Genomic DNA, 24,533 nt, shown 5'->3' on the forward strand with positions numbered 1-24,533 from the left:
AGTCTCAGAGATATGAAATGATTTGTTCAGGTTTACCCAGCTAATTAGTGTCAAAGGTGGGATTCAGAACTACAACTAGGAATTATGGAGTCCGTGACAAATTCAAGTGGAGTGAGGAATGTGTGTGGAAGGGTGGGGCGGGTGGTGGTGGGTAAAGAGGGGCAATCCGTCCTGGGTACAACCAGCAGGAATACGATCTGGTCCCGACACCTGGGGAGCGGGTAGATGAAGTTAGGACAGCAGACTGAAGTGCAGTAATGAGGGAAGATAGGCCCCAGGAGACGACTAGAACCACCAGAGGTGACACAGCAAAGTGTCTCAAGTTGTGGGGATAGTGAATCAAGGAGGTCAGAGTTCTCAGACGAAGGATGCTGTCCTCAGCCCATGCTGGCACTTCAAAATACCATGAAAATGAAAGTTGCTTTAGATATGTACACAATTAGTGTTACCAACATAGGCACCATCAAATAATGGGTTTAATTATTTCCCTATGTATCTGAGAAATTATTAACAATGTATGCACTTTGTTGTAGAGAGGAAAAAATGCTCCCTAGACTCATTCCCCCAATGCCATGCTGCTGTACCTAATTGAGGAAAGAATTACTGTCAGCTGGTAGCTTTTGTGACTACCAGCAAAAATAACTTCAGAAAATATACTTAAAAATCTTTAACTGAGGCCATCTCTTCAGTTGTTCATGGCCAAAGTCCGCTTCCTGACATACCCAAATCAGGCTTCCTGCTAGCTACACAACCCCAGACTTTGCAGGAATGCAGGCTCCATGTGTGTATGTCGCTGTGTGTGTTTCTGTGTGTCTGTAGTAAGGTATGAGACTGGACAGCTTCTTGTCTCTCATCACTGCCCTCCAACGTGCCTACAAATGTGAATCAGCCATGTTCAGCCTTAGAGCCTCCTCTTCCCCAGTCATGATAAGATGAGAAGCGAGGAAGGACCATTCATTAGCCTAGTAATATATGAAGCCTTTTGAGAAAACCAGTATTCTTATTAGAAATTTGGCCTGAAATCTACTTTGTAGGGTTTTGTGAGGAGAACATTTTGTAAACTTTAAGGGTTCCCATAAATGTGAGTTGTTAGGATGATGGTGATATGCTAAATATTCTTTACAGACCCAGGAAAGTGAAGGGCTTCCATATGTCTTGAACTGAGTCCCGATGCTAGGTTTTATATAGAGGAAGCTTGAAAGATGTTTCCTCTTTCTAAAAGAGTATAGGCTAAGAAAGGATAACATAGTGGCATGGGTTTGTAAGTATTTACATTATGGGTATTAGTATGATGGCTTTGATTAATTTACATAATCACAGTTGGAATTGACCTGAGGAAAGGATTTCTCTTTCTTGCTTCTCCTTAGGTAAAACCCTGTGAATAATAGGAGAGAGCTACCTAAGAGAGGAGCCTATTGGTGGGCCCTGTAGGGTCTATATAGAATCTGGATTGAAATTCTAATACACTACAAATGACAACTAGTTGGGCTAACTCTTATGTTGGGCACAAATAGAAAACTGGGACCAGAAAAGGGACAAACAGGCCTTCAATAAGATGATCCCTTATTGCTATAAACCTATTCTAGGTACACTTCACATATGGTATAAAAACTATAGGAATTCAAAGGGCCCCAAACCATGAAGATTGAATAACAGTTTATGCTGTCATTTGTCATATCCGCTTCTGCTTTATTAATATTATCTTTTAACTAACAATAGGATACCTTTTGGGAACATATTCCTGACATCATACCAGTGATTGCAGAAATATCAGCAGATTCTGATCTAGCAATTGTCATGGCCAGAGAAAATGACTGAATCCTTTATTATGTGGCTTTTGTAAGTGGAGAGGTTGAGATGAAAAATTGATGCTGGGTGACTCTAGATGGGAGGCTTCTGGTGGTTCAGGTATTGTTAAAGGGACCATCATCACAGTTGAGTAATATGATGGACTCTTATTTTGTATGACATGGAATCTATGACCTCAGTTATTGTAACAGAAACCTTAGTTCAGTCCTAAAGTTTCTTCCAAAGGATAATCCATGTCATAAAAATAGGTCAAGAGTTTCTGCAAAGAGTGTAATATTTAGAATGTGTTCCTTTAATCTTATAGACCTTTATTAGGTTCAGATGGAGGTAGCTGATTCAAATCTTGAGCTATCATCCACATTAGTAATTCAGTAGAATTTCTGTCATTAAATGCAAAATGATAGGTCAAAATATTAAACAATGAATAAACCTGCAGATCTTTGAATACCTAAGCTCCTTCAGCAGGTGTGAGGATGACACCTGTTCAAATAAGGGTCCTGTCTACAAAATTATTGGACATCACTAAAATAAGTATAAACCCATTATCAGAAATGACAGTTGAAGAGGGTGGAGCAAAGATGGTGGAGTAAAAGCAGTGACTTGCTTGAACTGTCCCCCAAACCCCTCCAAATACCTGTAAAAAATAGCTCTAAACAAATTCTAAAGCAGCAGAACCCACAAAAAGACAGAGTGGAACAAATTTCCAGCCCAACACAACCAGGATGTTTGATTGGAAAGGTTTGTTGTGCTGGGCTGGGAGAGGAGTGAAGTTCAGCATGGGCACATAGGCAAAGACCAGGCCTCTGAGAACCTGGAGCAGGCCTCAGGGGACTGAATCATGGGCAGCTGTGGTGGTTTCCAGACTTCTCAACACACAAATGCCAGAGACAACTTAGAAGGTCAGTAGGAAAAGTCTGTGACTATGGTGAGAGAGGAGCTTGGTCCCAGCCCCGGTCCTAGTGCAGTCCTAGAGCAGCAGCTGCTTCTAGAGCTCTTGGCCCACAGACAGATGGAGGGAGAATCTAGGGCTGATCAGAGGGAGATTGCTGGGATCTCTTTGCTGATGCTCAGGCTGGATTCTCTTGCTTTGCTCATGCTTGGATCTGGGTTGCAGTTCTGGGTGGTGGTCCTGGGGCAAGGAGGAGCGCTAGTGTGGTGGAGAGGGAATCCTCCTCACAATTCCAAGGCAGAAAAGAGTACTTGTGGTCACTCATAGACCAGAGCACAGGACGGGAAAGGAGTAAACACCTCGCCCTTGATTGTACAGCATTGGAAGAACTGAAAATTTACAGGTCCCTAGAAGTATCTCTGAAAACAGCTGCACAAAACCCCCAAAACTTGGGACAGTACATTCTCCACACTGGAAGCAGACCCTTACCTTAACAAAGAGTTTAAAGCTCAAGTAATGATCTGAGAACATGAGCAAACAGTACAAAAAAAGTCAGAGCATAGAATCTTTCTTTGGTGACACAGAAGATCAAAACATACAACCAGAAGAAGACAACAAAGTCAAAGCTCCTACATTCAAAGCCTCCAAGAAAAATATGAATTGGTCCCAGGCCATGGAAGAGCTCAAAAAGGATTTTGAGAAGCAAGTAAGAGAAGCAGAGGAAAAACTGGGAAGAGAAATGAGAGTGATGCAAGAAAATCATGAAAAATAAGTCAACAGCTTGCTAAAGGAGGCCCCAAAAAATACTGAAGAAAATAACACCTTAAAAAATAACCTAACCCAAATGGCAAAAGAGGTCCAAAAAGTCAATGAAGAGAAGAATACCTTAAAAAGCAAAATTGGTCAAATGGAAAAGGAAGTCCAAAAGCTCACTGAAGAAAATACTTCCTTAAAAATTAGAATGGAACAAATGGAAGCTAGTGACTTTATGAGAAATTAAGAAATTGTAAAACAAAACCAAAAGAATGAAAAAAATAGAAGATAATGTGAAATATCTCATTGGAAAAACAACTGACCTGGAAAATAGATCCAGGAGAGATAATTTAAAAATTATTGGACTATCTGAAAGCCATGATAAAATAATGAAAACCTAGACATCATCTTTCAAGAAATTATCAAAGAAGACTGCCCTGATATTTTAGAACCAGAGGGTAAAATAGACATTGAAAGAATCCACCCATCACCTCCTGAAAGAGATCCCCAAAGGAAAACTCCTAGGAATATTATAGCCAGGTCAAGGAGAAAATATTGCAAGCAGCCAGAAAGAAACAATTCAAGTATTGTGGAAACACAATCAGGATAACACAAGATTTAGCAGCTTCTACATTAAGGGACCAAAGGTCTTAGAATATGATATTCTGGAGGTCAGAGGAGATAGGATTACAACAAAGAATCACCTACCCAGCAAAACTGAGTATAATCCTTCAGGGGAAAAAATGGACATTCAGTGAAATAGAGGACTTTATAGCATTCTTGTTGAAAAGACAGAGCTAAATAGAAAATTTGACTTTAAAATAGAAGGCTCAAAAGAAGTATGAAAAGGTAAACAGGAGAAAGAAATCACAAGAGATTTATTAAAGTTGAGCTGTTTACATTCCTACGTGAAAAGTCAATATTTGTAACTCATGAGACCTTTGTCAGTATTAGGGTAGTTGGAGGGGAAAAAATTATATGTATATATAGATAGATAGAGGGCACAGAGTGAGTTGAAGATGAAGGAGTGATATCTGGAGAATAAAATTAAGGGGTGAGAGAAGATTATACTGGGAGAAGGAGAAAGGGAGAGGTAGAATAGGGTAAATTATTTCACATAAAACAGGCAAGAAAAGGCTTTTACAGTGGAGGGGAAGTGGGGGAAGGTGAGAGGGAATGAGTGAATCTTATTCTTACAGAATAAATGGGGGGCAGGATAGGATGAAGGGAAATACACTTAGTTTTTCACAACATGACTACTATGGAAGTATTTTGCATGACTACACATGTATAACCTGTATCAAGTTGCTTACCTTTTAAATGAAGGGTATGTGGGGAGGGAGGAAGGGAGAAAATTTGGAACTCAAAGTTTTAAAAACAAATGTTAAAAATTGTTTTCGTATGCAACTGGGAAATAAGATATACAGGCAATGAGGTATAGAAATCTATCCTGCCCTACAGGAAAATAGAAGAAGGAGAAAAGAGAAGGGGGGGGGGATGATAGAAGGGAGGGCAGATTAGAGGAAGGGGTTTTCAGAATGCATGCCATCTTGGAGTAGGGGGAGATGGGGTGAAAATTTGGAACTCAAAATCTTGTGGAAGTGATTGTTGAAAACTAAAAATAAATAAATTAATAAGAAAAAAAAAGAAAAAAAAGGAAATGATAGTTGACAAGTCCAAAAGACTCATGAAAGGAAAATGCTATTCACATCCAGAGAAAGAACTGATGGAGTTGAATGCAAATTGGAGCATACAATTTTCACTTTTTTATGTGTGATTTTTCCTTTTGTTCTGTTTCTTCTTTCACAACATAACTAATAAGGAAATGTGTTTTACATGATTGCACATATATAACTTATGTGAAATTGCTTGCCATCTCAAGGAGGGGTAAGGGGAGGGGAAGGGAAGGAGGGAAAAATTCAAAACTCAAAATTTTATTTAAAAAAAATGAATGTTAAAAATTGTGTTTACATGTAATTGGAAAAAATACTATTAAAAAAGAAATGATAGTCTGCCAATTTCTAGTGTAAATGTTGAGATTGTTACAACAAAAGTTTGTATCTGACATAGTAGATTAATTGATTAAAATCTATTTTAAAGTCTAATAGTCTAATAAAAATCTAATAAAAACAAGAAGTTTTTCCCTTGGAAGAAATCAATATAATTTTTCTTTTGCCAGCAAATGTATATTAAGTGGGTCACTCCTTTTAAGATGCCTATGGAGTTTTTTTGCCCATCCTTGCTGTGTCTAAGTTAGACTTGAAAGTCACTCTGAGGAAGGGCTTTAGGGCTTTTTTCAAGTAATCTCTATTACTTGAAATAATCTCAGAGTTTCTTTTTCTGTGGGTTCTTTTTTTCTGAGGCTTATGATTCACTGATGTTAGTACTGATAGGGGTAGCTAGGTGGTGAAGTAGATAAAGTGCTGGCCTGAAGTCAGTAAGACTCATCTTCCTGATTTTAAATCTGGCCTCAGACACTCACTAGCTGTGTGACTCTGGGCAAGTCACTTAACTCTGTTTGCTTCAGTTCTTCATCTGTAAAATGAGCTGGAGAAGGAAATGGCAAACTACTCCAGTATCTTTGCCAGGAAAACCCCAAATGGTGTCATAACAGAAAAATGACTAAACAACAATAATAACAAACAGTACTACTGATAGCGTGTATTTAAAGTAATATCAATAAGTACTGACCCATATACTTCCTTATGCCTACTTTCTTATCTTTAAAACATTTATGAGAAGAATTTTTACGCATACCAGGGACATCTTTGATGAAAATGATAAGGGAACAGGCAGGTTTTGTATATAATATCCTACAGCAGAGCACAGCTTTACTCATGAAATGTTCAGAGAATACAAGATTCCATTCTGTTTATTGTTTGGCTATAAAACAAAAAAAAGTTATTTGATTTGATGGATTTGACGTCTCCCACTCTTATCTTTTTACCTCTAGTCTCTGACAAACTGGTGGCAAAGGCCAACCTGTCTACATATGCATTTGATCCCATCCACTCCTGTCCTGTCCAACAGATTACAACCCCAGCCTTTTCCTTTTCTCTCAAATCTTCAATTTCTATTTATCTGATAACTCCTTCCCTATTGCATTCAAAGATGCCAATACATCCCCATCCTTAAAAAAAAAATCTTCACTAGGCCTTACCATCCTGTCAATCTATTGTCATATATCTTTCCTAATTTTTTAAAAGCCGACCTCCTTGTAAATGCTATCTACACCTGTTGTCTTTGTTTCCTTGCCTCTCACCCATTTCTCAGTTCTTTCTAATCCAGTATCATCACTTAACTGAAATTGCTGTTTCCACAGAAAGATCTCTTAATGGCCAAATCTGATGATCTTTTTCCAGTCATCCTTCTCAATCTATCTGCTGCATTTGACACTGTTGATCACTCTCTGCTCTTGAATACTCTCTCTTCTCTTGTTTGTTTGTTTTGGTGACACTGCTCTCCCTGGTCCTCTTCTTACTTGTCTTACTGCTCATTCTTCATCTCCTTTGCCGGGTCATCATCCATACCACTTAACTATGGGTGTACTCAAAGGGTCTATCCTAAAGCCTCTCCTTTTTTCCCTGTACACATTTTATCTTGATAACCTCATCTAGCCTCATGGGTTTAGCCATCATCTCTATGCAGATGATTTCTAGATGTCTATAGTAATTTCTAGTGTCACTTTGATTAGTGTTGGATCATCAACTGATTATTGGATGTTTCAAACTATATGTGCTAGAGAAATCTCAAAGTCAGTATATCCCGAACTGAATTTGTTGTTGTTTTCTCCAAACCCCCATCTTCCAAACTTCCCTATTTCTGTCAAAGGCACCACTATCAATCTCTCAGGTTTGTAAGCTTGGCAATATCCTCAATTCTTTGTACTTCTTCATCTCACATATCCTATCAGTAGCCAATACTTGTTATTTCTGCCTCAACACAGCAACAACCACCTTGAGACTCTTATCACTTCTTGTCTAGAATAGTGCAGCAGCCTCTTGATTGGTCTCTCAGCAGGAGTCTTTCACTACTCCACTCCATCTTCACACTATTGTACAGGTGATTTTCCTTAAGCACAGATCTGACCATTACTCTTCCTTACTCAGTAAATCTCAGGAGCTCTCTATTGCTTTTTGTATAAAATACAAACTTCTCCTTTTAACATTTAAAGCCTTTTGCAATCTCTTCCCAACCTTACTGAACATCAGTACCCTACCCCCTCTTCTGCCATCTAGTGAAACAATAACTTTCTCTGTTCATTACACATGACATTCCATCATCCAGATTTGTTCCTTTGCCCTGACCATCCCCCATACCAGAAATGCATTCCTTCCTCATATCCCCCTATGAGAATACCACTTTTCCTTCAAGACACAGCTCAAGCACTGCATTCTTCATGGAGGTTTTTACTCATCTCCCAACTCCTAGTGCCCTTCATTCCAAACTGCATTGTATTTAACTACTTTGATTTATTTGTACTTATTTTCTTTATTATACACATATATAGCATATGTGTATATATACATACATATGCACATATACATAATTCTCACACACACACACATATATATATATATATACACACACACATATAACTCAGTTATGTACTTATTATCTTTGCTATTAAAGTGTAAGTTCCTTGGGAACAATGATTATTTCATTCTGTATAATTATATCTACTTTGCCTTGCCAATGGATTGATAGAGTGAAATGTCCCAATGAAGTACATATGAGACATTAAGATCACATGTTTTGCTCTATCAGCACAAAGGGCAGACACTGCAGATAATCAGTGAACCAGTTCCAGAATTGAATAGTGGGAAGAGGGAAGATAGATTAATCTTGAGGAAATTTCACAGTGCTTTAATTAACCCTGTTTTTCTCTGAAACAAAACCCACAAATTTAACACCAATATTATTCCACTAATGCTATATGACTTTGAATTGTAGAATATGACAAATGTTGAAGAATCAATATTGTGAGTTACTAGAAGGATATTAGAAAGATGCACAGGGGCATACATCGGCTGTAGAATGTGACCAGTGATGAATTATTTGCAAAAATCAAAATAAAAGTATCAAAAATAAAAAAATAAAAATAAAATTAGAGAGATGTATGATTTAGTGAAGAGGTGGGCCAGGTAGCAAGAGTCGGGGATACTGGTGGATGGACCACATGCTGCACTGGTGTTCATATAATTCCAAGAGAGATAGAGACAATCCTCAACTTCTTGGGTAAATTCCTTGAGAAAGAATTATCAAAGGATATAGACAAGGGTAACACAGGATAAAGTAGCTTGGATGAGTTGAGTTCCATGCCTTTAGTGGAAGAATCCACATTATTGATGAAATCATGGAGCCATTGAAATTAATATTTGGTCTATTATGTACTATGTGCAAAACCACTTCACTGAGTCTCTGATGTTCAAGGTTTTTGAAGTCAGATTTTCATCCTTGGCTTCTTGGGTAACATAGGTATTTCCTCAGTTAGTCTCCAAACGTTTCTCCTATGATTTTCGAGTCATTTCTACAGTACCATGGCAGTTTCCTTCATCTTTGCATTCTGAGGAATGTCAGTGACTCCGAGCTCATAAAAATCTTGATTCACTCTTTTTGGTGAAGTTAGGATTCTTTTCCTATTGTCTTAGCGAATATTCCTAGTTTGTAATTCAGTTTAAATGCAGATTATGTATTATATGCTAATTGTGTGCAAGGCACTGGGGGTATAAAGACAAAATAAAAATATTATCTTCTCTTAAGGAAATTACATTCTTTTGGGAACCACAGATCTCTACCTAGTATAATCCCTAACTGTAGCAAAGAATCTCTACAACATCTTAGACAGTTCAACTTTTCCTTGAAGATTCCTAGTGAGGGAAAACTCACAGCTTCCTGTGACCATTACAGCCCATTTCCTCTTTGGATAGCTCTAATTGTTAACATTTTAAAAAAATCTTAAATGGTTACCTACATTTGTAGTCTCCCTTTCCTGTACATCCTCCATATATCCTAATTTTGTCTTAAGCAGAATAAATCTAATCCTTCTTCGATAATAAATGTTTGAAGACAGCTCTTATGTCTCTTTCCCCTATTGGTTTCTTTTCTTTCATGTCTTCTGTTATTCTCTGGGCTAAATACGCCTAGGTTTCTTCAGTTGATCTTTTTATGGCGTGATCTGGAGGCCTTTAACTATCCTGATTGCCATTCTATGTATCAGAGGTTCTTAACCTGAGGTGCATAGACCCCCAAATTGTGTGTAAAATAGATTTTAAGAAGTCTATTAACTTGGATGGGAAAAAAAAACCCTTTATTTTCAGTAACCTTTAACTGAAATTTAAAATTAACTTCAATTGTGAATTAAACAAAAATAATATAGTAAGGATTTCATAGACCACACCAGACTGCTAAAGAGGTCCATGACACAGACCTACCCAGATACACACACACATTTAAGAACCCCTGGTCTATATAATCTCTATCTGATGAATATTCTTCCTAAAATGAAATTTTGGAGTACTGAAAGGCTGTCACCTCCCCCAAAGTGGATCCCATGTCTCTGAATTCAGCAGAAGATCCTGTTAGTTTTTTGACGGTCTTGTGCTGTGGACTCCTATTGAGCTTGGGTCTGGAATCAGAAAGCCCTGAGTTCAAAGCTAAGTTTTGTTACTTGTGTAAACTTGAGGGAGCATCAGGTAAGTTCTCCCAACCTTAGGCCCTTCATCTGTAACATGAAGAGTTGGATAAGGGACCCTCTGATCCTTCCCTTACCCTCCCACCCCAACCCTCCTGTCGTGATTTACTGAATGAATTCAGTAAGCGATCAAGGCTAGCTAGGTGGCATCTACACCTTCTTCCCCAGCTCTGAACAACTGGTTCTGATGGTACTTTAAAGTTCACCCAGTATTTTACATACTTTATTTCATTTTCAATTCAATTCAACAAGTATTTATTAAACACCTATTATAGAATGTGTCAGGTACTGTGCCACGGCTTGGAGATAAAATGACAAAAATGAAAAATTTCTGCTTTCAAAGAACTCGGTTGGAGAACACAACATATACAAATGTATGGATATAGATATAGATACATAGACATATATGAGGTATGTGTATATATGCATATATACACACATATGCATGTGTATGTGTGTAGTCAATCTCTCAATAAACCTTTATTAAGTACCTACCATGTCCCACAGTACCACTGTGTAAAGCAGTGGCAGTAAAAAAAGAGGCAAGGATAGTCTATGCTCAAGGAACTCAAAATTTAACAAGGGAAACAAGTAAACAAATACATATAAACAAACTACACACAAGATCATTTGAAAATAAATAATTAAAAGAGGAAAGGCATTAAAATTAAAAGGGGTTGGAAAAGGCTTTCTTTAGAAGATGAGATTTTAGTTGAGGCTGAAAAGAGTCCTAGGAGGCCAGTAGGTGGAGGTAAGGGAGCTACAGCATTCCAGGCATGGGAGAGAGCTAAGTCAAAGGCCAGGAGCTGAGAAATAAGTGTCTTGTTTGTGGAATAGGAAGGAGGTCAGTGTCACTGGATAAAAGAGTAGGTGGCAGGGAGTAAGGTTTAAGGGGGCTGGAAAGGTAAAGGGGGGGGTCTAAATTGTCAAGGGCTTTGAACACCAAACAGAGGGTTTTGCATTTGATCCTGGAGGCCACAGGGAGCCAGTGGAATTTTTTGATTTGTGAAGTGACATGGTCAGACCTTCACATTAGAAAAATCACTTTGACAGTGGAGTAGAGGGAGACTTAAGGCAGGCAGACCCACCAGTAGACTATTGCAGTAATCCAATTGTGAGGGAACAGGGCCTGGACCACAGTGGTGGCAGTGCCAGAAGAGAGAAGGGAATATATTTGAGAGATGTTGCCAAGGTGAAGTCAATAGACCTTGGCAACAGAGTGGACATGAGAACATAGGTTTGGAACCTGAGGCTTGGAAGGATGGTGTGCCCATCTATAGTAGTAGGAAAGTTGCTGTGGTGAGGGTGTGGGGTGGGGTAGACATGCTTAAGGGGGAAAGATAATGAGTTTGGTTTGGGGCATGTTGAGTTTAAGGTGTCTACTAGACATCCAGTTTGAGATGTCTGAAAGACAGTTGGAGATAAGAGATTGAAGGTCAACAGAGAAGTTAAGGCAGGGTAGGTAGATTTGAGAATCATCAGCTTAGAGATGATGATTAAATCCATGAGATCTGATGAGATCACCAAATGAAGTAATACAGAAGAAGAAGAGAAGAGGGATCATCTTAGAACTCTGTAGGATACCTATAGTTAGAGGACATTGTTTGTCCTTCCTTCTTAAAGAGGACCATGACACCAGGGAGATAATGCCATGACATGCGAGTGAACTGGATTTAAATGAGGGAGGGGCTGTGCAAAGTCATCGGCCTTACTCTCTCCTCCAAAGCTATCTGGATCCAGTGGCAAGATAGAGATCAAGATGACTGGAGATGGCCCCAGATACAATGGGAGACTTTGATCTTTTTAAGCTAAGGTCTTTACCAGGTCTCAGATTGACTGAGGCAATGCCCTTTCAGTGATTAAGGCTAGGTAAGGAATAAGGCAAGGAATGGCCTCTTTTACCAACTCAAAAAAAAATCAATCTGAGAGGGGAGACCCTCAGGGTTTCTGGCCAAAACAGAAACTGTTGCTATTTACGCTCACTCTGAGCCATCAGAGCCCTAACAGTAACCAAATAAGGGCTGGGCTGGAACCTATTGTTGACCAATCAATGAGAGCCAGAGTGATTTGGGTTTAAGGCATGGTCCTTAAAAAAGAAATCTAGTGTGTAAACCCCAAGATATCTTGTAAGGTTTCAGTGATCAAAATTTTGTATTCCTTTGGGAAAAGTACCAGTTCTTAGGGTATGATTCCCTATGTGGACACAGGGAGAGGAGGGAGAAAGGGGAAGGAAAGAATGAGGGAAGGAGGGAAGGAAGTAGGAAGGAAGGAAAGGAAGGAGGAAAAGAAAGAGGGAGGAAGGGTGGAAGGGAAGAAAGGAGGGTGCAAGGAATGAAAGAAGCATTTATTAAGTGCCTAGTACGGCACTGGAGTCAGAGAAAGTGAAATTAAAATGTGAGTGAATTGTATTTAAGTGAGGTAGGGCTGTGCAAAGTCAACAGCCTTACTTTCTCCTCTGGTACAATCTGGAAGCAAGATATAGGTCAGGATGACCGAAGATAGCTCCTCAGTTAGAGGCCATGATTTAGATGAGGAATTCAGCAAGGAGACACAGAAGAACTAGTCTTATAGGTAGGAGGAAAACCAGAAGAAAGGGGTGTCAAACCTAGAGAGAAGAAAGTATCAAAGTAGAGGGTGATCAACAGTGTCAGATACGCAGAGAGGTAAAAAAAATGAACATTGAGAAAAGGCCATTGGATTTGGCAACTAAGAGATCACTGGTAATTTTAGAGAGAGTAGATTCAGTGGAATGATGAGATTGGAAGCTGGATTGTAAGGGGTTGAGAAGAGAATGAGATGAGGCCTTTTCAAGGAGTTTAGCTACAAAGGGCAGAAGAGTTATGGGATGATAGAGAGGATGGAAGGAATGAGAAGGTTTTTTTTTTTGTTTTTTTTTTAGGCAGTTGGGGTTAAGTGACTTGCCCAGGGTCACACAGCTAGTAAGTGTTAAGTGTTTGGTCTGAGGCTGGATTTGAACTCAGGTCCTCCTGACTTCAGGGCTGGTACTCTATCCACTGTGCCACCTAGCTGCTCTATGAGAAGGTTTTTGAGGATGGGAGAGACATGAGAATGTTTGCAGGTAGTAGGGAATGAGCCAGAAGATAGAGAAATACTGAAAATAAATGATAGAGTGAGGATGACAGAGGGAGGAATCTGTTGGAGGAGACACAAATATACATAATTTATATTGCATATGCAAATAAATATAAAATAATTTCAAAGAGGGGTAAGGGCATTATTAATAAGTCAGGAGATTAGGAAAGGCCTTGTGCAGGAAACAGCACTTCAACTGAGCTTGAAGGGAGTCAGGGAACCTAAGAGTCAAAGGTGAGGGGACAAAACATTCTGGGAATGGAGACAACTTGTGCAAAGGTTACAGAGGTTGGAGACTACATTGTGTGAAGAAAACAATTAGATCAGTTTCACCAAAATATGAACTATGAGAATGGGAGTAATTGGAAATAAGCCTACAAAGGTAGTCTCCATCTAGATTGAGAAGGGCTTTTCAGGTCAGAGCGGAGTTTTTATTTGATTCTGGAGTCCATAGGTAGCCATTGAAACTTCTTGATCAAGGCAATGACATGGTCAGACCTGTGCTTTAGGCACATGAATCTGGCAGCTGTGTGAAGGATATATTAAAAATGGGAGAGATGGAGGCAAGCAGATCAATTTCATAATTTTGTTTCCTAGGTTGGTGGCATTCCGCAGATGTCACTTCCTGGGAGGAGGCTCTTTTTTCTAATCTAGTCTCCCAATAAAATATTATTTTCCATACTCCACAAGTATCTCAGATAATTCCCCTGTTCAGTAAGAAGAGGGCCCCTGTATTCACAGTATGAATCCAAGCTAACTTGTTCAGAGTCACGATCTGGTACAAGCCAAAGAAACCCCAAAGGACCTCAACATTTATGCTCAATAGGGACAAACAGTAGACCCTCTATAAGCATTTTCCATTTAACATGTCCACCGATGGGTGATTTAATTTGCTCTTGGCAGATTATATTTTCCCAGGCCACTAAAAAAAAGTAGAATTGTGTGTGTCAAACAGATGAGGTTTATTTGTTGTTGTTGTTGTTTTAAACTGGATCCATTATTTCATTCACATGGGAAAGTTGCAGGAAGGAAATTGCCTGTACTGTTGGAGGAAAGCTCTTCACAATTTGATCTTATCAGGTTGCTTGGGGGCATATTACATGTCTGTTCTGTGTGGGACTTCACCCCAGGTCTTCCTGGATCTAAGGCCAATTTTCTACACACCATACCACATTGCCATCGTAAAAATAAGAAATAGCATAGGACAGTGGGAAGAACTGGATCTAGAATCAAAGACGTGGGTTCAAATCTGGCCTTTGGCACTATCTGTATGATTTTGGGCAATTCACTCAACCTTCTTCAGCCTTAGTTTCCTTTAAGTTTTAAATCTATATTTCATGAAAACCATAGATTTCCTTGAACACAGTGAAACAGAAAACTTGTTCCCCAGGTATATAGTAAGGTCCACTAAATATGGCCTATATTTAAGGGATCTGTTGTTCAAAGAAGTTTTCCCGTTATGATCCCTGGTATCAGAACCCTAAACGTTGTTTGGATGATATTTTGTGTTTATGGTTTCTTTTAATGCTGGGAAAGTAAATTTATGAATTTTTAATCTGAAAACACTTGGAATTAATTCAAAATGTGAAAGGTTAGTTTGAAAATAAGGTGTAATAGGAGGGACTCACGGGCCCCCTGAGGAGCAGCAGATTGGCTCTGATCTTCCTCAATTCAAGTGAGAGGTTGTTCTGTTATGGATGAAAGGGCTCATTATTTCCTAGATAATTGCCCAGATGCCACACCAATGAGGTCACAGCTAAACAGGGAACCAAACCTTGATCTAATTAACAGTTAAAGCTGTAGGAATCCGTTAAAAAATATTTAGCATATCCAATAAATCCCTTCTCCAAGTGGTAAGAATTAGCCATTTAAGGGAACCAGACATAGCCACTTAGTGAAATTAACAATGTTGGGTTTTTTTTTTGGTCCTTTTATGTAGAATTATCTGCCTTTTATCTTGCTTTGATGCATTTTGTGTTAACATTCTTTCTCCTAATGTATGAATGCTAATTCTAGGGACTGAAATTCTTCCAGTTATTACAGGATATTATTCCTAGTTCCTTGAATGGGATTTGTGATTAGAAAATGTAGGAAACCTAGATGTATGGGCATGAGCAAGTTAATATGTTCCCATGGGCTTTAGTACTATGAGAGGAGGTGGATTGTATTAGGGGTTTTTAATCAGGACTATATGGCCCTCAAAGGGACTATGGATAGAATTCAGGGAGTTTGCGAACTTGAATGGCGAAAATATTTTGATAACTGTATTAAATATAATTGATTTCTTTTGTCAGTCATTCAGTCAAACATTTATTAAGTGCCTGCTATGCACCGGGCACTGTGTTAAGCAGTAGGGTTATAAAAAGAGTTAAAACACAATCCCTGCTCTTAAGGAGCTAACAATTGTTTATGTATTCTATTTAATGCATTTAGAAACATTATTATGAGAAGAGGTCCGTAGGCTTAACTAGACTGAAAGGAGTCTATCTCTCTCTCTCTCTCTCTCTCTCTCTCTCTCTCACACACACACACACACACACACACACACACACACACATGCACGCACACACGCAGAAGAATCTGCATCTTCTCTAAGTTCCTGTCCTGTTCTGCCATTCTGTGTTTCTATGAGTTTTAAAATAAGTCATGTAAACATAAGAAGAAAACAAATACAATGTTTGTCTTTCAGTATCAATTTAAATGTTCAGTGCAACCTTTAGAATCTGTGAATAGAGCTGAGATTTTACACACTTAGGTGGCAGCATAGTGGATAGAGTGATGGACTTAGAGGCAGGAAGACCTGAGTTCAAATCTTGCTTCAGACACTAACAAGCTGGGTGACATTGAGCAATTCACTTAACTTCTTTAACTCTCACTTTCCTCATCTGTAAAATGGCAACAATAATAGCATCTATTTCACAGCATTGTTGTAAGGATCAAATGAGATAACATGTAAGAAAAGTACTCTGTAAAACTTAAAGTGCTGTATATTTGTTAGTGATGATGATGAAGATGATGGTGTTAAAGTATGCACTGTCCCTTAAAACATATGCTAAAGAAAAGGGGAAGAATGGTAAGTAAAGAAAGGATTGGGGGAAAACCAAGCTCCTGTGAGAATTTGACTTTTTTGTCCTATCCCCTCCTCATCAAGTGTAAATCCCACAGTTGTTTGTTTCAGAATTGCAGCATCTTCTGATTACTGCTATAAACAATCCAGTCTGAAAGGAAGCTACATTTTCTACTCTCCTGCCACAAGGGACTTTCCTATTAGAAAAGCAGTTAATACTTTAACATCATAATAACAAGCTGATAGAGTTGCATGTCTAATATGTATGGTGTAATTTGTAACATATGTCAAGGTTACCCAATTCAATATTATTTAATCTGTTTTAATTTCTAGTCTGTAGTTTCCTGAATCAAAACAAAAACAAAAACCTTCAATGTGCTTTTACAAAAAAAAAAGACTACTTCAAAGTTAATTTCTAACCTGTAATTTCCTGAATTAAAACTAAAACTTCTGATGTACTTTAAAAAAGACTACTTAAAAGCTAATTCTCTTTACTGCACAGGTTATTTCTCCTTTCCTTCTCCTCCAGGTGAGTGACATTAAACGAGCAGATTCCTTTATTTCACTGATGGGTAGAGAGGCATTTATTAGCTAGGCAAAGCATTAAACTTTTCTGACTTTCCATTTGCTTCTCTGTAAAATAGCAACAACAATAGTAATTATACCACTTATATGTCAAGATTATTCTGAGGGTCAAATGAAATAATGAATATAAAGTATATTACAGTTCTTAAGCAACAGACATTTATCAAGTACTTAACATGTGCCAGGCACTGAGCTTGGTGCTAGAAATAAAAACAAATCCCCCCCCCCCCCGCACCCCACCCCAAGTCAAACAACTTCTTTCCTCCATAAACTTGCATTCTTTTGGGGAAAAAAATTCAAAGCAATAAATTTCACAACATATATGCAGAACAAATACAAGGTAATTGTGTGTGTGTGTGTATGTGTAGAAAAGCCCTTGCAACTGGTGGAGGGGGTGGGGGGGTGGGGATTAGGAAAGGCTTCCTGTGGAAGGTAGAGTTTGAGCACTTTGAAGGAAAGTTGAGATTCTAAGGAGAATGTGAGGAGGAATGTGTTCCAGGCATGAGATACAGTGAGTTCAAAGACCCAGATGAAGGTAGCCATCTTATGTGTGAGAAATCTCAAGAAGGCCAACTTGGCTATACTGAAGAATATTTGAAGGGTAGTAATTTACAATAAGACTGGAAAGATAGGTTGAAGCTAGGTAATGGAGGGGTTTAAATGGGAGACAAAAAAGAATTTGTATTTGATCCTTGAGGTAGGGAACCATTGGAATTCACTGAGTAGAGGACTGAGCTGGTCAGTCTAGTTCTTTAGGAAAATTGCTTTGGCCACTTTATTTAGGATGGATTGGAGAAGTGGGAGATTTGAGGCATGGAGAGAAGTTAGTCTAGGAGAGGAGGGATAAGGGCCTGAACTAGAGGGGTCGGATGCAGGAGATGTTGTGGAAGTAAAAGGACAGGATTTGTCAACTGATATGTGAGGTGAGGGACAATAAGGAATGAAAGCTGACTCCCAGGTTGTAAATCTGGATGACCAGAAGGACTGTGGTGTCCTCAAAAAAATGTTGTTTAGTCTTGTCTGACTCTTTGTGACCCCATTTGTTTTTTTTTTTGTTTTTTTTTGGCAGAGTTACTAGAGTGGTTTGTCATTTCCTTCTCTCGCTCATTTTATAGATGAGGAAACTGAGGCAAACCAGGGTTAAGTGACTTGCCCAGAGTCACACAGGCAGTGTCTGAGGTCAAATTTGAACTCAGGAAGATGTGGAAGGGATAACTGTATATGTACGGTTCTTTCCCTCTAGCAGTTTACAATCTATATTGTCAAAATGTCAGCTGTTCTTGTGTAAGACCTCTAGCATCTGTTTGTGACCACAGTGTGTTAACAATCCACTGCTCTATAACTGAAGCCTTTCCTGATTGGCCGGACTATAAGCTGGAGCTACTGATATAGCCCTTGAGAGACCCACCTCTACATCATGGTGATTAAAAAAAATTTCAAAATAGGTAATATGAACAGGATAGATATGGGGACTGTAAAGTATGTTTGTGTGTATGTGTATGTGTTTGTATATATATTTTGTCATATATAATATAAGAAGAAGAATTACATTCATAGATATAATATTAGGAGTACAACTACTTTAGGTGACCTGAGAGAATATGTATGATGACTAATATAATTTAAAAATAATTATCTTTTAAAAGAGATTTATTCGGTGTTTTCCTAATACTGGCTACAATAGTAAGCTAAGAAATAGCAGAGTTAAGATGTAAGCTTGAAAGGAGGGATTACTTTATTCATTGTATTTTATTCCCAGAGCCTAGCACAGTGCCTGACATATAGGTGCTTAATGAATACTTGTAGAATGATTGATTAAAGGTCAATATAATACCTGCTAAATGTTTGCTGATTGGAATTTTTCTCTTAGGTTTGTACAGTGGAAGGTGTGGAGTAGTGGAAAGACGACCGGCTTTGGAGACAGAGGTCTTTGGTCTAAGTCCCATTGCAAAAGATTCTTTCCCTCTCTGAGCCTCAGTTTTTCCATCTATATATAGAATGGAATTATAGTACCTACATTACTTCTTGGGTTGTGAGAAACAAATGGAATTATCTAAAGTGTCTAAAGTTATCTGAACTACAACAAGCTGTGTGAATGGCAATTATTATGATTTTGACCCATGCCTTTGATTAAATTGATGTAGAGGAATGACCAATGTGGAACCAGCCTTTTTACTTATGGACAACATGAAATCCAGTAGATCTGAAAGATGAACCGCTCTTGCTGTGAGCGAACTCCATAGGTTTCACATCCAAATAAGCAGCCCCACGTGAAATAAGGCTGTCAAACAAAGGCCAGCTTACTGAAGTTGGAGCTGGATACACATTTTTCTGGAGTAGTTGCAGTGAAGGGCAGCACTGTGAAGTTGATGTAGGTTCTCCAATCAAAACTAATCTAGTCAACAAACTTGTATGCTTCCCCAAAGGAATGAATGACAGGCTCATGACAATGTGATTGCCACTTGCAGGAAAGTACCACACCACTGTCATCAGTGAGTATGCTCCCCCACCATGTTGAATCCTGATGAAGTTAAAAAAAATTGTGAAGATCTAGAGACTCTTGTCATCAATGTGCTGAAAGAGCATGAGCTTATAATTCTGGGTGACTTTAATGCCAGAGAAGGCACAGACTATCAGATGTGGCAGGGAGTTCTTGGGAGGAATGGAGTTGGAAACAGCAATAGCAATGGTCACTTACTACTAAAGACTTGTGTATCTCATAACCTTGTCATCACAAACACTGTCTTCTATTTACCTAAATGCAATAAAACTTTGTGAATGTGTCCTTGCAGCAAATATTGGCATTTAATAAACTATGTCATTGTAAGAAGAGATAGATGGGATGTGACAATGATGAAGGCAATGTGTGGTACAGAGTGCTGGACTGATCATAGACTTATTCTTTCCAAGCTAAATAATATTGGGGCCATCTTCAGTCCTCTAGATCTGTATCTTGCCGCTGGACTCAAATGGCTCCGGAGGAGAGAGTGAGGCTGGTGACTTTGCACAGCCCTCCCTCACCTAAATCTAATTCACTTGCAATTCAGGGCATCACCTTTCTGACAGCATGGTCTTCCTTGAGAACGTAGGACAAACAACAAGGCCTGTCTAGGGGTGTATCTTCATGCTTATCCCTAAGGCAAGATGACTACAAAAAGACAGTGTCAAGAGATTAGAGTACTTCTCTTCACATAAACAGTTCATTGCTAACTTGGAGGGAAAGCTGAGCCAACACATGGTTAGCAACAGTGGAGCAGAAAAGGAGTGGGTAACTTTCAGAGATTTGGTGTACAGCATCACATTTATGTCTCTGGGCCAGAGCACTCATAAATATCAAGATTGGTTTGACAAAAATTATGGGGAAATTGAAAAACTGCTAAAAGATAAATGAAAAATGAAAACTCCGCAGTATTTACCAACAGGATAGTTTGTCTGTCTCTAAGAAAGCATTGTTTAACTCCATCAAAAGTAAAGTGCAAGTGAAGCTTAGAGGACTCTTGTCTCAGTAACAAGGCAGATGAAATTCAGAGTTGCATTCCTAGTTAATAACCCAAAGTGCTTTTATGGTGCCCTGAAAGCTACTTATGGGCTGAAGACATATGGTGGATCTCAACCACTCAGTGCTGATGGAGCCACATTGATTACTGATAAGGACATGATTCTGGAGAAATGGGCTGAACACTTCCATAGGGCTCTCAAAAGACCATCAGCAACCAAGGCTGAAGCCATTGACCATATACCTCAGGTTGAAGTCAATCTCTCTCTAGTTGAACTTCCAACTGAAAAGAGGTTTTGAATGCCATTAGGCTCCTCTCATGTGGCAAAATGCCTGGTGCTGATTCTATTCCAGCTGTTATGTAGAAGGCAGGGGGATCTACTGCTCATACAAAAACTGACTGGTCTTCTGGGTAATGTAGCAAAAGGAGGTTATCCCCAAGAGTTCAAGGATGTCTCCATTGTCCAATTCTATCCAACAGCAAGAGAAAGAATGTTATACACTAGTGTCTAGGCTAAGTAGTTCCTTTATTATATTTATTATTGTTATATATTATTAATATTTATTATTACTATCAGACATTTCTGAACTAATTTTGGATCATCCAGCTTTGAAGTACTAATGCCTATTCTTTTTTTCAGTGAAAAATTATAATTTCAGGTATAAAATTAATTGCTTCTAAACAGTTCAATTAAAGGTAGACCCAGGCATTTTTCAAAATCAGGCAAAAAACTTGCAAAGTAATGACTTCAACAAATGTGCTTGTGGCTTATGATGCATAAAGAAATCAACAGAACAAGAGGAAACTCAGTTCAGTTCAGAAAATGTTAATTGAATGCCTTCCATTTGCAAAGCACCTGGATGACAGATAGTATCATGTATTGGATAGAATTAACCTCAAAAGTAGGAAGACCTGGGTTCAGGTTGCACTTCTTACTAATAATGATTGTTTGAGTCACTTAACTTCCCAGTGCCCCAGCATTGTCTAAGAGTGATTCTCACGATTATGATTATTAACCTGTCAAGAGGTTATTCAACTTTTTGTTCTTGTTGGAAATGATCATGGTAGGGTAGGAACCAAATACCTTCTGAGGCAGCCCCTTCAACTTTTGGATAACTATAATTGTTAGAAAGCTTTTTTTCCAATATAAAATCTCAATTTGTCTCTTGGCAACTTCCACCCTTCACTCTTAGTTATACCCGTTAGGGCTGAGCAGAATTAGGCTAATCTCGTTTCCACGTAACAGTCTTTCAAATGTACAAATTCAACTCATGTCTTCTCTTTGCCAGGCTAAGTATGTCTAGTTCCTTCATATAAAATTATCTAGAAACTCTTTAGTATTATAATTGCTGTCTCCTGGCTGATCTCTGGTTTATCAGTGTCATTCCTAAAATGCGTCACAGAAAACTGAACACAATATTCCAGATGTTATTCAATGTAGAGCAGTACAGAAGGACCATCACCTCACCAGTCTTTGCAGATCATCCCTCTCACTGCAGCCTCAGATAATATTTTTTTTGCCTGAGATTTAATACTTTTAAGTCATAGTCAACTGAAATCCCCAGATTTTTTTTAATATGAGATGTGGTGGGAAGTATTTCCCTACACTCCAAAACATTTTTTTAAAAATAAAGTATTTCATACTGTATATGGAGAGATATACAAGATTATAGTTCAATTAGGTAGCTTAGTCAAAATTAGTGGGTGATTTACCCAAAGGATAATTATTAAAGAGATGATACCAACTGAGAGGGTAATATATAGAGGAGTGGGTCTGGGATCTGTCTTGTCTCTATGTTATTTAATATTTTTATTAATGACAGATAAAGACACATATTGCGTGTTTATAAAACATTTAGTTGACATAAACCTGGGAGGAATAACTAATGTGTTTAATACTAAAGTCAGAGTCCAGAAAAATCTCACCAGCTATAGAAGTAGGCCTTATCTTATAAGAAAAAGGTAATAGGTTACATGTAAAGTTCCATTCTCAATGATCTTTCAAATATCACTGCCAGAGAAAGAGGTGACATCATAACCAAATCAGTGAATTGTGGAAGAAATTACCTGTCAGATCTATGAGTAGAGGAAGAATTCAGTGACCAAATAAGAGATAGAAATGTTCACAGGAAGTAAAATGGATAATTTTGGTAATATAAAATTTAGAAAGGTTTTATACAAACAAAGCCAGTGTAGCTCAAATGAGAAGAAAAGCAGGAAACTGGAAAAAATTTTTGTAGCAAATTTCTCTAATAAAGGTCTTATTTCTAAGCTATATAGGGAATAGAGTCAAAAGATATGAATAAACATTTTTCAGTGGAAGAAATAACCATATGAAAAATGCTCTAAATCACTAATATTCAGAGAGATACAGTTTAAAACAACCCTGAGGTCCCACCTCACATGCATCAGATTGGAAAGCAATTTAGAACTATGCCTCAAAAATTTTTAAACTGTGTATACCCTTTGAACAATACTTTACTAAGTCTATACCCCTAAAGTATCAAAGAAAGAGGAAAAAGATCAATATGTACAAAAATATTTGTAGCAGCTCTTTGTGGTGCCAAAGAATTGGAAATTGAGAGGATGCTTATAATTTTTTTAGATTGCTAGATAAATTTCCTGTACATCCACATCAGTCTCTTTTGACATCTCTATCTTTTCTTCCTAATTGAAAATATTTCTGTTTGTATCTTCAGAATATCATTGTTGAGCATTTCAGGAATCAGAACTAAAAAGGAAGTGGGATATTTCTTCTTCTGTGATGGAAGCATGAGAAGTTGAGTAAAGAGAAGTTATGTTGGGAATTTTGCTAAAAATTACTTCCTCTCCACACCTCAGTTCATTTATGGAGTGGCCAGAGTAATAAAGATGTAATTGAGTTTTAGAAATGTTTATGCTGATGCTGAGTGATGAGAAGATAATCATACAAAAATAAATGCCTCGGAGAGGTTGAATTCTATCCTCCTGACATATTAATAATTTACTATGTGAAGAAGCCAGTGCTTGAGATTGAGGGACAAGACACAAAAGAAATCATCCTTGCTCTCATGGATGTCACAAACTAGTAGGTGTTTATGGCGCACAGAGTTGAATTCTACTTCCTCATTATGGTATAGAAATGACCTTGATTTCTTGACAACTGTGCCAGAAAAGCTTCCTTCTAACCTGAAAAGGCTTCAATTATGAATATAAGAATGGACTGCGGATAGAAGTATGCTATTTGCTTTTTTTTTCTTCTGTTTTGTTTTGTTTCCTCTCTCTTGTGGTTCTTCTTATTGGTTCTAATTCTTCATTGCAACATGACTAATGTGAAAATATGTTTAATAAGAATGTATATGTAGAACCTATATCAGATTGCACACTGCCTTAGGGAGGAAGGTGTGGAGGGAGGGGGAGAAAAATTTAAAACTCAAAAGCTTATGGAAGTGATTGTTGAAAACTGAAAATAAATTAATTAATCAAAAAAAAGAATGGATTGTCAAATCAGTTGTCAAAGTACTAACCTAGATAATTATATTCAAAGATGTTCATTGACAGAAGTTTGGTCAACAAAGAATGACTTTTTTTGGTCTTAACTACTGAAAATGGCCATCTATTAATATGTAGTATTATTGGAAGGAGTTTTCCCCACCATGAAATTACTGGTGCTTTGAGATATTGAATGAAAAAATCAAAGATGCTAAAAGCAAATTACAATGTAAGGTTTAAAGATGGATAATCTCTTCTTAGTTGGGTCAAAAGGGATTTATTGAAGATGTGGCATTTGAGATTGCAGAGAATGTCAACAGATGGTAACTGGGTTACTTACTGATGGGGAGCCAGGATGAAAGATTGGAATTCCTCAATGGTGATGCTCCAGGATGAGAGGAGGAAGATTCTGGGGGTGGTGTTAAGTGTAATATTAAAATGGCTGAAGTTGGAGTCCAGATTGTTAGGGAGTGTAAAGTGGCCAAGGAGAAACTAGATTTGGTGATCTGAGAAAGTTTGAGTGATTATTGCTCCTGATGTAAAAAAATCAGGTTCATTGAGTGATAGAAGGGAGAAAAGACATGTAAGAAGACTGTGATCAGTAGAGAGGACTAAGAACAATTCAGAAGTGGAGAGAGAACATATTATGAGAGGTTCTGTAGTTTGGCCATGCTG

The sequence above is a fragment of the Vombatus ursinus genome, unplaced genomic scaffold (assembly GCF_900497805.2).
Source record: "Vombatus ursinus unplaced genomic scaffold, bare-nosed wombat genome assembly UNPS02014784.1, whole genome shotgun sequence".
NCBI lineage: Eukaryota > Metazoa > Chordata > Mammalia > Diprotodontia > Vombatidae > Vombatus > Vombatus ursinus.